Here is a 14,301-nt window from a genome sequence, read left to right on the forward strand (position 1 = left end):
CAAAACTCATCTCCTGCTTATTCTGCAGATATTGCTTAGCAAAACTCTCCTGACTAGTGGAAATTTACTTGTTACATGTTCTCTTGGAACTGGGATTTTTAGATCCACTACCATGATTATTTGTTAATGCCTGTCTCATTCACCAGACTGGGGGTCCAACTGACACTGGTGTCTCAAAACCTAGTTAATAAACATTTCATAACATTTGTCAAATGAATGAATGAAGTTCATTTATGCCTTGAATTTCTTAGCTTAATTTTTTGGCTGAAAGAACTGCCAGAGAGAAACAAGTTATCTAGCAGTATAATTAATACTCTTTCTACCATACAGTTGCTTAAAAGGAGTTTTTTCAATAAATTGAGAAATTTTGACAAAATATATTTATGTTTGTGTTAAATATATTCAGAATCGGACTTCTATATTGGCATAATAGAGAGCTAATCTTTTTAAGTACCCATGTAACATACAAAGACAGACCAAACACTGGACCATAAAATAATCAAAAATATTAAAAATTGAAACCATACAGAGTGTGTTCACTGAACAAAATAGAATCAAACTGGAAATCAATAACAGAAAGAAAATAGAGAAATCTTCAACCTCTTGGAAACAACACATTTCTGAATAATCCAAGAACCAAAGAGGAAGTCTCAAGGAAATCAAAAACACTTTCAACTCAAAATGGATTATGGACTTAAGTGCAAAATGTAAAACTATGAAACATTTATAAATAAGAGGAAAATCTTTGGAATCTAGGACTAGGCAAAGAGTTATTAAACTTGACACCAAAAACATGATTTCTGACAGAAAAATTCATAAATTAGAGCTCATCAAAATTATATCCTTTTGCTCCATGAAATACCCTGTTAAAAATATAAAAAAGAGAAGATACAGGGTTGGAGGAAATATGTGCAGAACACATATATCAGAAATACTGTATCTAAAAAATATATCTATATATTCCATATTATATGTGGAATATAATTTATTCATATCATACATGGAATATAATATACATACCTCAAAATGGAACAGTAGAAAGACTATCCAATTAATTACAAAACAAGTAAAGGCAAGAAAAGACATTTCACCAAACAGTATACACAGGTGGAAAATTTGCACATAAAAAGATATTCAACATCATCAGCCATTAGGGAAATGCAAATTAATACTACAATGAGGTGCTACTCTTCATCTATCAGAATGACTAAACAAAAACTGTGACAACACTAAATGCTGGTGGGGAAGCTGAGGAGCTGAGTTGCTTATACACGGCTGGCGGCAATGTAACTGCTGCTCTGGAAAACAATTTGGAGGTTTCTTTAAGAAAAAAAAATGAGTATTATATAACCTAGAAATTGCATTCTGGGTATTTTTCCCAGAAAAATGAAAACTTACTTTTATACAAAACCTGTACATAAATGTTTATGGAAACTTTATTTGCAATAGCTCTTAACTGGAAACAATACAGCTATCATTCAATAGGTATACGGCTAACTGTAGTACATATCATGGAATATTACTAGGCAATAAAAAGGAACAAACTTTTGATCCAGTCTACTACGTAGATTAATCTCCAGATAATTATACTAAGTAAAAAGGAATCAATCCAAAAAATTTTTGTACTTTATGATTTCATTTATATATCATTATTGAAACAATAAAATTAGAGACATGAAGAAAAAAATTAGTGATTGGCAATGATAAAATTAAAATGCAAGAATATTTAAATTTTAAAGAATTAGTGATCAAATAAACTCTTTAAAATTTAAATGTGCTTGAGTTTTTCTTTTATTATATCTGGTGTCAGAAGTGAGAATCTGAAGGACACTACCCAATGAAGACATCCGGGAACAACAAGCAGGCAGGTGTAGACCCCCTACTGACCTCATGCTCACTGCTTCTTGCTGCACATTTGGAAGTCATCACTGGGAATCCCTGTAGGACACAAGAGCCCCACAGCTTCTGTTGTTTCTCCAAGTTTACTTAAGCATTTTTTATCTCAACTGGGTTTGAAAGTTGCAACAGAAATAAGACTGGGTCCGGTGGGGAGGCTTCAGATCTCTGACTGGGTCAGACAGAAACCGAAATGGGTTTAATGAAAGACCTCTGGTAAAAAAGGTTCCAGAAAGATAGCACATAATGGATTTCTTTAAATGCAAGGAGTCTGAGACTCCATATCAGAACCTCTAGAAAATTAGGTAAATGTTACCAAAATTTAGAATTTTTTGGATCACGAAGAAGTTGTAACCCAAACCAAATTGCTCATCTACTGGGAAAACAAACAAACAAACAAAGAAAAATCGTGAATGCCTCAGAAACAAGGGGATGTATTTTGGATTGGCATATAGATGCTTCTAAGCACTCTGTCTCTCTATCCTCCTCTGTACTCTGAATCTGCTGACATTTTTACTGGTTTGCTTGCCTCTCCCCAACAAAGAGCTGGTGAAACAGCTAGATAAGTGATTGCTAATGACAGGTTCCTAAGATCAACCAGGTATGCTTCTTTTGAGACAGGATCTTCCTTTGTCAACCAGGATGGAGTGCAGTGGTACTATGTTCTCAGCTCACTGCAGCCTTGATCTCCCAGGCTCAAGCAATCCTCTCACATTAACCTATAAAGTAGTGGGTCTATAATCATGTACCACCACACCTGGCTATTTATTTATTTGTTGTCTGTCTTACTTATTCATTTATTTCGTAGAAACAGGACCTCACTATGATCCCCAGCCTGGTCTTGAACTCCTAGACTCAAATGATCCTCCTGCTTTGGCCTCCCAAAGTACTGGGATTACAGGCATGAACCACCATTCCTGGTCCAGGTCTGCTTTTAGCCACCCTTATGCATTGGTTAAAATTTGGGGCTCAGAGGAATAATGAAAGGTATCCCTGTTGGCATAGGAAAGGCTTTGTCTGTCCTATGCATTAATGAGTTTCACTCTAAACTTAGTAATTTAGTTAAATCCATGTTGATAGGACCCAGAGAAGCTCAAATTGGACACAAGGGTCAGAATGGTATTGCCTTGAGTATATCAGTGATCACAAACCCCCATTTGGCCCATGTATGAGTCAGTAAAAGAAACACACACACACACACGCACACACAGACACAAATAGTCTTTTGAAAGGTATTCCTAAAGTGTTTCCTGTTCACACTGACTGGTCAATCAACTAGGAAAAGTGGGATAAATTGCTACTGATTTCAAAGCCCACATGGAGAATATGTTAGTCCATTCCCGCATTGCTGTAACCAACTACCTGAGATTGGAGAGTTCATGAAAAAAAAGAGGTTTAATTGACTCACAGTTCTGCAGGCTGTACAGGAAGCATGGATGAGGAAGCCTCGAGAAACTTACAATCATGGTGGAAGGTGAAGGGGAAGCAGGCACATCTTCACATAGCAGAGCAGGAGAGAGAGAACAAAGGGGGAAGTGCTACACATTTATAAACAACTGTTAATGACAACAGATTGTCGTTAAATGTCTGATTATTTCTAAGTTAAAATACTTTAGCATTAATTGCTGAGCATAAGTTTAAAGTATATATATTTTGACATCTAGTTTTCTATATGGAATAGAGAAGTTAAATGTGTATAAATTATTAATCAAAGACATAAAAATTGTACTATGAGGGGATGTTTATCTACAAAATGCTAATCTAAAGCAGTTAACAATGCTTACTAGTTTTTAGTAAAAGTTAAAGTTACCAAAAGTTAAAAATTCTGATTATTATATGTAATACAAACTTCTAGAAACAATAAGGGAACAACTCTATATGCAAGGGAAGTAGCCATGTTTTATAAAGAAAGAAGTGTGAGGATGTGTTTTGGTTAAGGAAAAAAGAGAGTAATTTTTGTCCTAGAGTAGCTAATCGCTCCACAATTTAAAAGATAAAGAATATAGGACAAACTGAATTGTCATAAGAAAGTTATAGAAGGTTTCTAAAAAAGAAAATTTGAAAGCATAATCTCATGTGCAATGAAGCTAGCTAGAATTGAATGAATTTATAAGAATTGCTTCAAAAAATGAGTCATAAAATCAAAAGTACATTGTCACAAAACTAAAAGCTGGATTTTTCACTGTTAGAAAAAGTAAAGTTTACTTGGTAAAACGTTTTCCTTACCTTTAAGTCATTGGCCCAGGAAACAAGGAGTTACGTTTTATCAACATAATTTCTTGTGCTTCATGTTGTCTTTTATTAGGACTTTCATAACTGAAAAAAGCGAGTCTTCTCAGTATTAGAAGACCTAAGTTTTCTTGTACAACTCTGCAACCTTCCTGTACTTGCCTTTGTTTCAGAATAACTGACAATTTTGTTTAATCAAGTGTTTTACACTTTTTGATATTTTTTACAAACTTCTCAAAATAAAACTCTAATTTAAGTCTGTTTGTCCTCAAACTAACTTTGGAACATACTAAAGCATTCCTGTAATATTTGAAAGAATCTTTAAAAGAGAGATACAGTAGCCCTCCGTCTATCTGTTTTTCTCTTTCCAAGGTTTTAGTTACTCACAGTTAACAGTGGTCTGATATTAAGTGAGTGTAGGACAACAAAATATTTTGCAAGTGAGAGAGAGAGAGCACACTTACACAATTAAAATTGTTCTAGTTTATAATTAGGTATTATTGTTAATCTATTACTAATTTATAAATTATACCTAACCCTAGGTTTGTATGCATAGAAAAAATCATAGTTTCATCCATGGTTTCAGATATTTACTGGGAGTCTTAGAACATATCCCCCATGACAAGTGGGGACTAGTATATAAAGCTTATTAAGGTTCATTTGATATGTTAAATTATATGGGAAGCATTGCCAAATGAGAAATGATATTTAACCTTCTTTGAGTTATATATTAACCTGTATCAATACGTTGCTAATATGTATTCCAGAAACTGTATGAAATTTTTAGAAATCTGGTGTTATCAGTCATAATTTTGATTATTATGTTAAAATGCTGTATGATACAGAAAAGAGTTACTTTTACTTGCCAATTGTGTTTTTATTATAATGAACTCTTCTCCGATTTTTAACCATGGACATTTTTTGTCATTCATAGACAGTTATTGTTTTGATTTTTCTCAAAAGCATTTGCACTCAGCCACAGTCCAAAATTGTTTCTATCGGACTAGGTAAGAATTTCCAGGACTCTAATAAACTGTGTTCATGAAACTACTAACCAAGATCAAGCAGAACAAGTCTTAATTGCATGGGACTGAATAACTGATGAGGACAATGTTTTTATGATTTTTTTATTTGAAACTTTGCTAGTTCTTTAATGCTTTACTCTTCAGATTTAAGGGATAATTTTTTTTTTTCTTTAAAGCTACCTATAACTTACAGCAATTCGATAAATTATACTTTCGAAAAAAAAAAAAATTACTTTTTTCTACCTACCTGATCCCCCCAAAATTTGGAAACTATTTGTGAGTATTGTTATTTTTGTGGCTATATAGTTATTTGCCTAAGTTCGGTAAGAATCTTCTCTTTTTGTGACAAGACAATTAGAAAAACTGTTTGTATTACCAATGTTTTGACTGGAATGCCGTATAGATGAATGAGCATATGACCAGATGTAACCAAACAACTATAAGAAACTGAGACTGACTTTACACAGACAATAAAAGCCCCCTGGAAAAACTGACCTGGTACCTTGAATGTATCAGGTACATACATGGTTTCCTTACCTTACAGTGAGTTAAGAATGCCACTTCCTGGCAATCCCAAGAATCGCTAAATATTCTAGAGACTTTGAGAAGTTGATTCGAGTCTATAGGTATTAGAGGCACAGCTTGATAGTGAATCTTCGGCTTGGCTTCTAACCCTGGAGAGGATTTTTAGAAGTCTGATCTGAGGTTTTGTATCAAAAGTTTCACCAAAGCAAGCTTAAAAAGAGCCTCAGACCGGGCACCATGGTTTATGCTCATAATCCCAGGACCTTGGGAGGCTAAGTTGGGTGGATCACTTGAGGTCAGGAGTCGAGACCAGCCTGGGCAACATGGTGAAACTCCATCTCTACTAGAAATACAAATATATATATTTATATATAAGCTGGGTGTGGCGGTGCATGCCTATAGTCCCAGCTACTCGAAAGGCTGAGGTGGGAGAATTGCTTGAACCTGGGAAGCAGAGGTTGCAGTGAGCTGAGGTTGTGCCACTGCAATCCAGCCTGGATGACAGAGAGAAATTCCATCTCAACAATAACAACAACAAAAATAGAAGAAACAAACAAACAAAAAACACCTATATGGCCAATCACTATTCTTACTGTCTTGCTGGACTTATATAAATAGGCCAAGTTTGATGAAACTACATTTATTTAGTAATCAAATTAGTCTTACTCTGATTATCTTCAGTAAAAAATTCAGATGACTATAGAGAGAAAACCTATGTTTCAGAAGAAACTATAGTACACTTGTTATTAGATCAAAGCTCTAATCATTGCTTTTGAGTTTTATTATTTACCTGTAGATTAAACTGGATCTTGATTTCGTATAGATTCCTACAATCCAATTTTCTCCCACTTTCCTGACTTGTAATCACTAAAAACAAAATCTGCTCTGTTTCTGAAACACTACAAGCTGTAGATCAACAACTTGATGTAACTTCAGAGGATATCCCTCATGCCTGACATGTGGGCCACTCAGGAATTTGCCTGAAATGTCCAATGCCATAAGCAGGGACACTCAAACTGCAAACCGGAACATATGCCTTGAGCTAAAATCTAGAAATCTTCTTGACTAATTACCCTCTGGACTCAGAGCTGAATTTTTGGTTTATTTTCATCATTGACCTTTGCTTTTCTTCTGTTTCTTTAGAAATATTAGTTGATTTGGTTCATGGTGACCTTGGCTAAGGGGGATACTTCACTCTCTTGGTACTATCCTCCTGATAGTCATCATTATAATCTCCCTGGTATGTTATATTTTCTCAAGGGTCTTAAATGTCTGTTTGCAGACATCGACAGTATGCCAGATGGTCTCACTGTGATCAGAGCAACAAAAATAAAATGAACAATAAAGGGAATTTCTTCAACAAGCCTGATGCCTTGACTTATGAGTTCCACAGAGACAAAGACAGCTCTGTCATGATGATCACACAGACTGACTCTCATTCCCAAAATGGTCAATCTCTCATAAATAAAGGCTCATCAAAAGGAGGGAATTATTTTTTAAAAAATCTAATTGGGAAGCCATTGGTCTCACTTTAAATTCCTATTTAAGCAGACCAAAGTGCAATGTCAATAGTAAATTGAAACTAGCAACTGCATCAGTAAGAAACCACCAACTAACCTGTAATTAGAAACTTTCCACTCTAACCAATCAAAACTACTCTGTTTTTCTTGCTTCAACAAAGATTTTATAAAAATTTCCCCTTTCGCCTTTCCCAGCAGAGTGCTAGCCACTTGAGGACTGGTATTGCCTGGATTCATGAATCTCTGAATGCACAAATGACTCTAAAATGTATTTATTTTTACCAGCAGGAATTGAGGAAAGTGTAGAAATGGGAGGGAAATAAATGTGGCTATAAAACTGTACATGAGGGATTCTGATGGAAATGTTCTGTATCTTGAGTGTATCAATGTCAATATCCTGATTGTGAAGCTGTACTATAATTTTGCGAGACAATACCATTGGGAAAAACAAGGTGAAGAGTACTTGGAATCTCACTGTACTTTTTCTTACAACTGCATGTGAATCTACCATGATCTCAAAATTAAAAGTTTAATAAACTATAAGGTAAGTATAGTTTATTATTCCAGTTTACAAATAAGAAAACTGAGGCAGAATTAATTTACATGATTTGCTTATTGTGACAGGATTATTAAGGAACAGTTAGAATTGGAACCATTTTGGCTTTGACAGTTGATTCCTCACTCTCTGTCTTTTATTTGTATTATTATTATTATTATTATTATTATTTTGACATGGAATCTCGCTCTATCACTGTACTGGAGTGCAGTGACACAATCTCGGCTGACTGCAATCTTCGCCTCCCTGGTTCCAGTGATTCTCCTGCCTCAGTCTCCCAAGTAGCTGGGACTACAGGTGTGTGTCACCACGCCCAGGTGATTTTTGTATTTTTAGTAGAGACCGGCTTTCACCATGTTGGCCAGGATGGTCTCAATCTCCTGACCTCGTGATCCCCCTGCCTCAGCCTCCCAAAGTGCTGGGATTACAGACATGAACCACTACGCCTGGCCCAATTCCTCACTCTTAATCCTGAATCTTTACACCTTTTACTTTTCTTCTGGCTGCATATGGCCCATAACTAAGTGGGATTTTGCTTATGTTTATGCAAATTACATTTTACAGAATAATCTTGTAACATTCCAAGATAATCAATATTAGTAAACAGCAAGTTCACTACAAATTATTTCACATCATACATTAAATACCAATATTCAAACCCTCATAAATTATTATAAACACAAAAATGTATATAATATGTATGTGCAAAATTAAATTTTTGTGAACTAGATATATGTGGATATTCTAATTCAAATTGTATTTCATGCAATAGCTTACAAGGGCTACTTGCTTTTTAATAAAGGTAACGAAAAAGAGCAGCGTATTTTTCAAACAATTGCTTGGAGATCAAACAAAGTCAATGTAAGTCTCAATTCAGCCTTCAGTCTCAAGTAAATCTCTTGATTAAAGAACATAATGATATAAAATCTATTTTAATTATTAAACCATTAATGAGATTGATTTTTTGGTTGTATTGAGGCAGCAGTTCTACATTGAAAATATTGTGACCTGACGTGGTATCACGTTGTGTAACGTTTTTGTGAACAAAGATTTAAAGATATTCTAAATCTCTTCTTTAAAATCAAATATAAGTGGTGATAATTAATTGAAGTTATTTCCTTAACTTCTCACCTGTTTTTGTTTTCATTTTATTCTTTTTTTTCTTTTTCTTTTTTTTTTTTTTTTTGACGGAGTCTTGCTCTGTCGCCCAGGCTGGAGTGCAGTGGCGCCATCTCGGCTCACTGCAAGCTCCGCCTCCCGGGTTCGCGCCATTCTCCTGCCTCAGCCTCCCGAGTAGTTGGGACTACAGGCGCCCGCCACCATGCCCGGCTAATTTTTTTTCTTTTGTATTAATTAGTAGAGACAGTTTCACCACGTTCTCCAGGATGGTCTCGATCTCCTGACCTCGTGATCCACCCGCCTCCGCCTCCCAAAGTGCTGGGATTACAGGCATGAGCCACTGGCCCGGCCTCATTTTATTTTTACAACCTTATGAGACAGAGAGAATATAATTAACTATGCATGACAGATGAAGAGATAGGTAGAGGAAGAACACCTAATCGGTCTACATTCTAACTAATAACCTAAGTGAATGCTAAATCGAATAATGTCATTTGAAATAAAAAGTTTGTGAATTAGCCTGATTTAATTATTCACATTGTAAATATATACCAAAATATCACACTGTACCCCACAAATATATGGAATTATTATTTGTCAATTAAAATTAAAATTTCAAAAAAAGAACATGAGAAAAAAATTCAAGTGGGTTGCCACAGAAAACAGCAACAAAATAAGGAGTCAATATAGTGTAAACAAAAAGGTACCAGTATATAAAGCTGGTCCAGAAGTCACTTATAGAAGCACTACAGATCAATGATGAACTCTGTTTTCGTGGATTTAGGGAACAGTATCACATAGAGGGTAACAAGCAAGTATCAGACTGTGACTGTGCTTAAATCCCCAAATGGTTATAGGGTCAGTAGGTAAATTATGCATTGCTCTTTTATAAAGTCAATAGGCAAGTTATACATTACTCTTTTTCTGTCTCCTTTTCCTAGTGTATTAAAAAAGATACTAGCAACTACACGTGGTTATTTTAAAAATGAGACAAGATACTTACATAAAATTCCTAGTGATTTACTGCCTCAGTGCAAGTGTTCAGTCAGTGGTAGAAGCAGGGAACACTGGAATCATGATCATCGATGAACAGAAAAGTTTCATTAAAGGAAAGAGGGGAGGAAACATGTTATTAGTAGGAAAGCTAATCATGGCAGGTGCTTTATATTCGGTATGTCGTTAACTCTAGACAAAGACATACGGATACTTCAAGTTTAAAGATTTTTTTTGTAAATAGGCATTTTGCCAAATTTTATCAAGGCATTTATTGAGTTAAAGAATGCATCAAGTATTTTCAAGAGCACCTGACATACAGCAAATGTTCAGCATGCTAGCTCCCATTACTATCACTATTACTAAGTAGTGAAGCAACGATTAGAATCTGTTCTGTCTGACACCAGTGCACATCACACATCATAGGGTGTTAATTAGCAGTGCTTTGGTGTCGAGGTTATAAGTCATCTACAAAGAACAATAAATATCTGCACACAGGAGACTGGAGAGAAAAAAATAAAAAATAAAAAATAAGTCTATTTCATGTATTCCCAAATTTACCATCACTAAAAGAAGTTTAATTAACGTTGCTGAATTTCTATTAAGGACCAAACCATAAATAGATGTGATGATTTGGGGATGAATAATATACACTGTCTTGCCTCTCAGAGAGTTCATGGAAAAGTAGGAGCAACTAACATTTGGGCACATAATCTTATGCCATGTGGCAGTTACTATAACAAAAATAGGTAAAGAGTAATAGAATAATATATAATTGATTTTTAGTAGAAGATGAAAAACTACAAATATTTCTAAAATCACTGCATGTATACGAAAACCCACATATATGTGAAAAACTACATATATATGTCATAAAGACATATATAGATACACTCATATATATAAGTATTATTAAAGGAAATACGAGAGGGAATCTGTTATTAGGAGTATATGTTTTATAGAGAGAGAGAGAAAAATATATATATATACATATACTCATTCATTCATTTTAAGCATGCTTGCAAGTCAGGTCACCATATTTTCATCATATAGAAATCATTGTATAATTACTTGATTCAAACATTCAGTTGAAAATCAAACCAAGTAAAGTTTGATAAAACCCAGAAAGTAATCTAAGTCTTTTATATTGGGGTCATCTCTGACACCTTCATTGCACTCAAGAAATATGATGTTCCCTAACATTATAAACAATGATTTTGAACAAAGTTAGCATTGAAAACTTCATAACCCATTATTTCGGTCATCTCTATACATTATCATTCATAAAAGTTAGTCTCTGAAACCAGAAATGCTATCGTCTTATGCTTTACATAACAGACTATTATTATCTGAAATTAGAAATAGTCTAGTAATAAATATATGAAGACATTTGCTACTGATTACTTTAGGCAGACGTTTTGCTTAAGACATATTTATATTTGTCTTTATAAAGTTTAACTTCTGTACATTCCGGAACCTCTACATTACATGATGTTCTCATTTATGAGCTATCTCATGGAAAGTATTCCATTTTTTCAATGAAAGAAATGAGATGCCTTTTCCAATCATTGTTACATTGTGGTTTTTATATTTTCCTTTTTCAGCTTCCCACATTGCATGTCATTATAACAACGATATTATAAACTAAATTAAGTGACTGCATTGGAAAATAATGGGGCTTGAGAAGGAATAGTCTTCCATGCAATAATTTTTTTCTCTGCAGAATAAAATATCTAATTTGCTCCCGACTCAGTGCTTGAAATAACGGACATAATATTTTCTGAAATCACAAACAGTAAAGTGACAAGAAAAAAGAAATTTAGAATATCATTTTAAATAATAAAACAGTCGATACTGCAAAAAGATAAAAGATGCAAAGTAAACTCAAATGTTTGGAGACTGCATCGCCCAGACCCACCACCATTTACCAAATAAGGTGTGTTCCATTGGCCCTCTAGTGGTGATGTGTTAGAATCATAGATTCTTCCACTCAAAGGGTAAAAAAAGCTGTCTTCTTTCAGAAGTACTAAAGTGAAACATGTTCCTGTAAATGCCATATTCTAGGAATATATTTTTAAATCTCCGTGTGGGATGTAAGTAGAGAAATTTTCCTCAGCCAATGTGGGGTTTCTTCTTGTACCCCTCAATAAAAGCTATGTCAAGTGAAGATGACAAATTGGGATACCACATGGTACATCATAATAACGCAGTACTTTTGCCACATTAAGTTTTGCAAAAGGTTGCAAATGAGTCATAGCACAAAGTTCTGCAAGCCCTGAAACGTCTCTCTCCATTGCACCGTAATTCTTTTCAGCAAGCCCCCTCTTACCGGAGCCCCGGCATTGTCTTCAAAAGGGAGTGCTCCATTGTTATAATGTTTCTGTGATGGACAGAAAAGCCTGCGATTTCAGACTGAGGAGCAAGTGCAGTTACCTCCAGCATTGTCATCCTCTTAGCAAACCTTCCTGATGTTTCTGGACAGATAATCCTCCTGAGAAAACCCCCTTAATATTGAAGGTGTTACAAATAATACATTTTATACCATCCACTAGACCTTATTTGGTTCTTGGACATAACAAACAGTGGTCTTTTTAAGGAGGAGGATGTCACAGCTCCCCTGGCACTAAGGTGAGTCTAGGACTCATTTTCATAACTTAATGACAAATATCCAAAAATGAATCAGCAGCTCTCTCCCCTTGAGTTTCTTTTTCCTTCCTTTCTTTTTTCCCCCCTTTTCTTTTTATTTATTTATTTATTTATTTATTTATTTATTTATTTATTTATTTTTGAAATACGGTCTAGCTCTGCTGCTCAGGCTACAGTGCAGTGGTGCAATCAGGACTCACTACAACTTCAACCTCCCGGGCCCAAGGGATACTCCCGCCTCAGCCTCCCAAGTAGCCTGAACTACAGGCACATGCCACCACACCTAGCCAAAAAAAAAAAAAAGCAAAAAATTTGTAGAAATGGGATCTCCCTATGTTTCCCAGGCTGGTCTTGGACTCCTGGGCTCAAGTGATCCTCCTGCCTTGGCATCCCAAAGTGCTGAGATCACAGCTGTGAGCCACTGCACCAACAGCTCCACCCATTTAAAAAACAAAACAAAACAAAATCAAAAATTTTTGCTACAGTAGAAGTAATCTATATTTGTGTAATAACTGAAAACAATATTTTAACAATCCAACCTCTGACTAAAGAATGGTTTCAGAGCTCTGGGATTAGTGCTGTCTACGAGAAATGGGAAATTAGACAGTATGTGTGCTTATTCACTCCACAATATTCTGTTGCAAAAACCATGGCAGTTAGTGGGGACAGCATTGACTCAAAATGAACAAGTTAGTTGGAAGGAAGGAAGGAAGGAAGGAAGGAAGGAAGGAAGGAAGGAAGGAAGGAAGGAAGGAAGGAAGGAAGGAAGGAAGGAAGGAAGAGAGGGAGGGAGGGAGGGAGGGAGGGAGGGAGGGAGGGAAAAGGAAAAGGAGAAAAATGAGACGGATAACAAAAAAGAAGGAAGGAGGGAGAAAGAAAAGAGTCAATGTGTCCTGTTTACATGAAAACCTTTTAGAGCAAAATAATTCTTCAAGGCAAGCAGAGAAAAAACAGATCACTTTTCAGTAATTTACTCGGAGTTGCTAAGATCTTCATTTTTCTTTTTTTCTTTTCTTTTCTGAAGGAGAATATCCAGGTTGATAATCAGGATTAAAGTACCATGATATTGTAAAAGTCAAATACACAATTAGATGAATCTTTTGCAACCAAAATTTATTTTATTGTGTACAGTTAAGAGTTGTGATACTTACTGTACTTCACTGTAAAAACAAAGAAATATCACACTTAACACCTGCAGGTAGAGACAAGTTATGTTCATGTTAATTTCATGGCAGTAACATAGCATCTTTTTCAGTTTCACTTAAGATTCTGCCTGTCAGAATTCATTTGCCGCTACCTATTTTAATGCCTAGAATGGTGTTAAAGAATATTAGTTCTCTAATTTTCACTTAGTTTTATAATATTTAATGCTCTTTTGACTTACGAATATTTCTTTAAATAAAAAAGTATACCTATATTTGCAGTGTATATATTCATAAACGTATATGCTATTATATGCATGCATTATACTTATATGTATATACATTTGCATACACACACACACACATTTCTATGTATTTGAATCTTGACCATATATTAGATACCTGAGTTTTTTCTCAGTATAAACTTTAGGATACATTCTAGAAATGTTATTAAGAATGAAGAAAGAAGATTGAAAGAGAGAAAACGCGTTCTATTCCAAAACTAAATAATATTACGTTGGCATACATTGACTTTCAATGGCGAAAACCCCAATTACTTTTGTGCCAACCTAAAAATGCAGAAAATTTTTGGCTAATGTAATATTATTATACAATGGAAAATTATTTTAGTAGTTAAAAATACTTGGTAA

The sequence above is a fragment of the Chlorocebus sabaeus genome, chromosome 11 (assembly GCF_047675955.1).
Source record: "Chlorocebus sabaeus isolate Y175 chromosome 11, mChlSab1.0.hap1, whole genome shotgun sequence".
Lineage (NCBI taxonomy): Eukaryota > Metazoa > Chordata > Mammalia > Primates > Cercopithecidae > Chlorocebus > Chlorocebus sabaeus.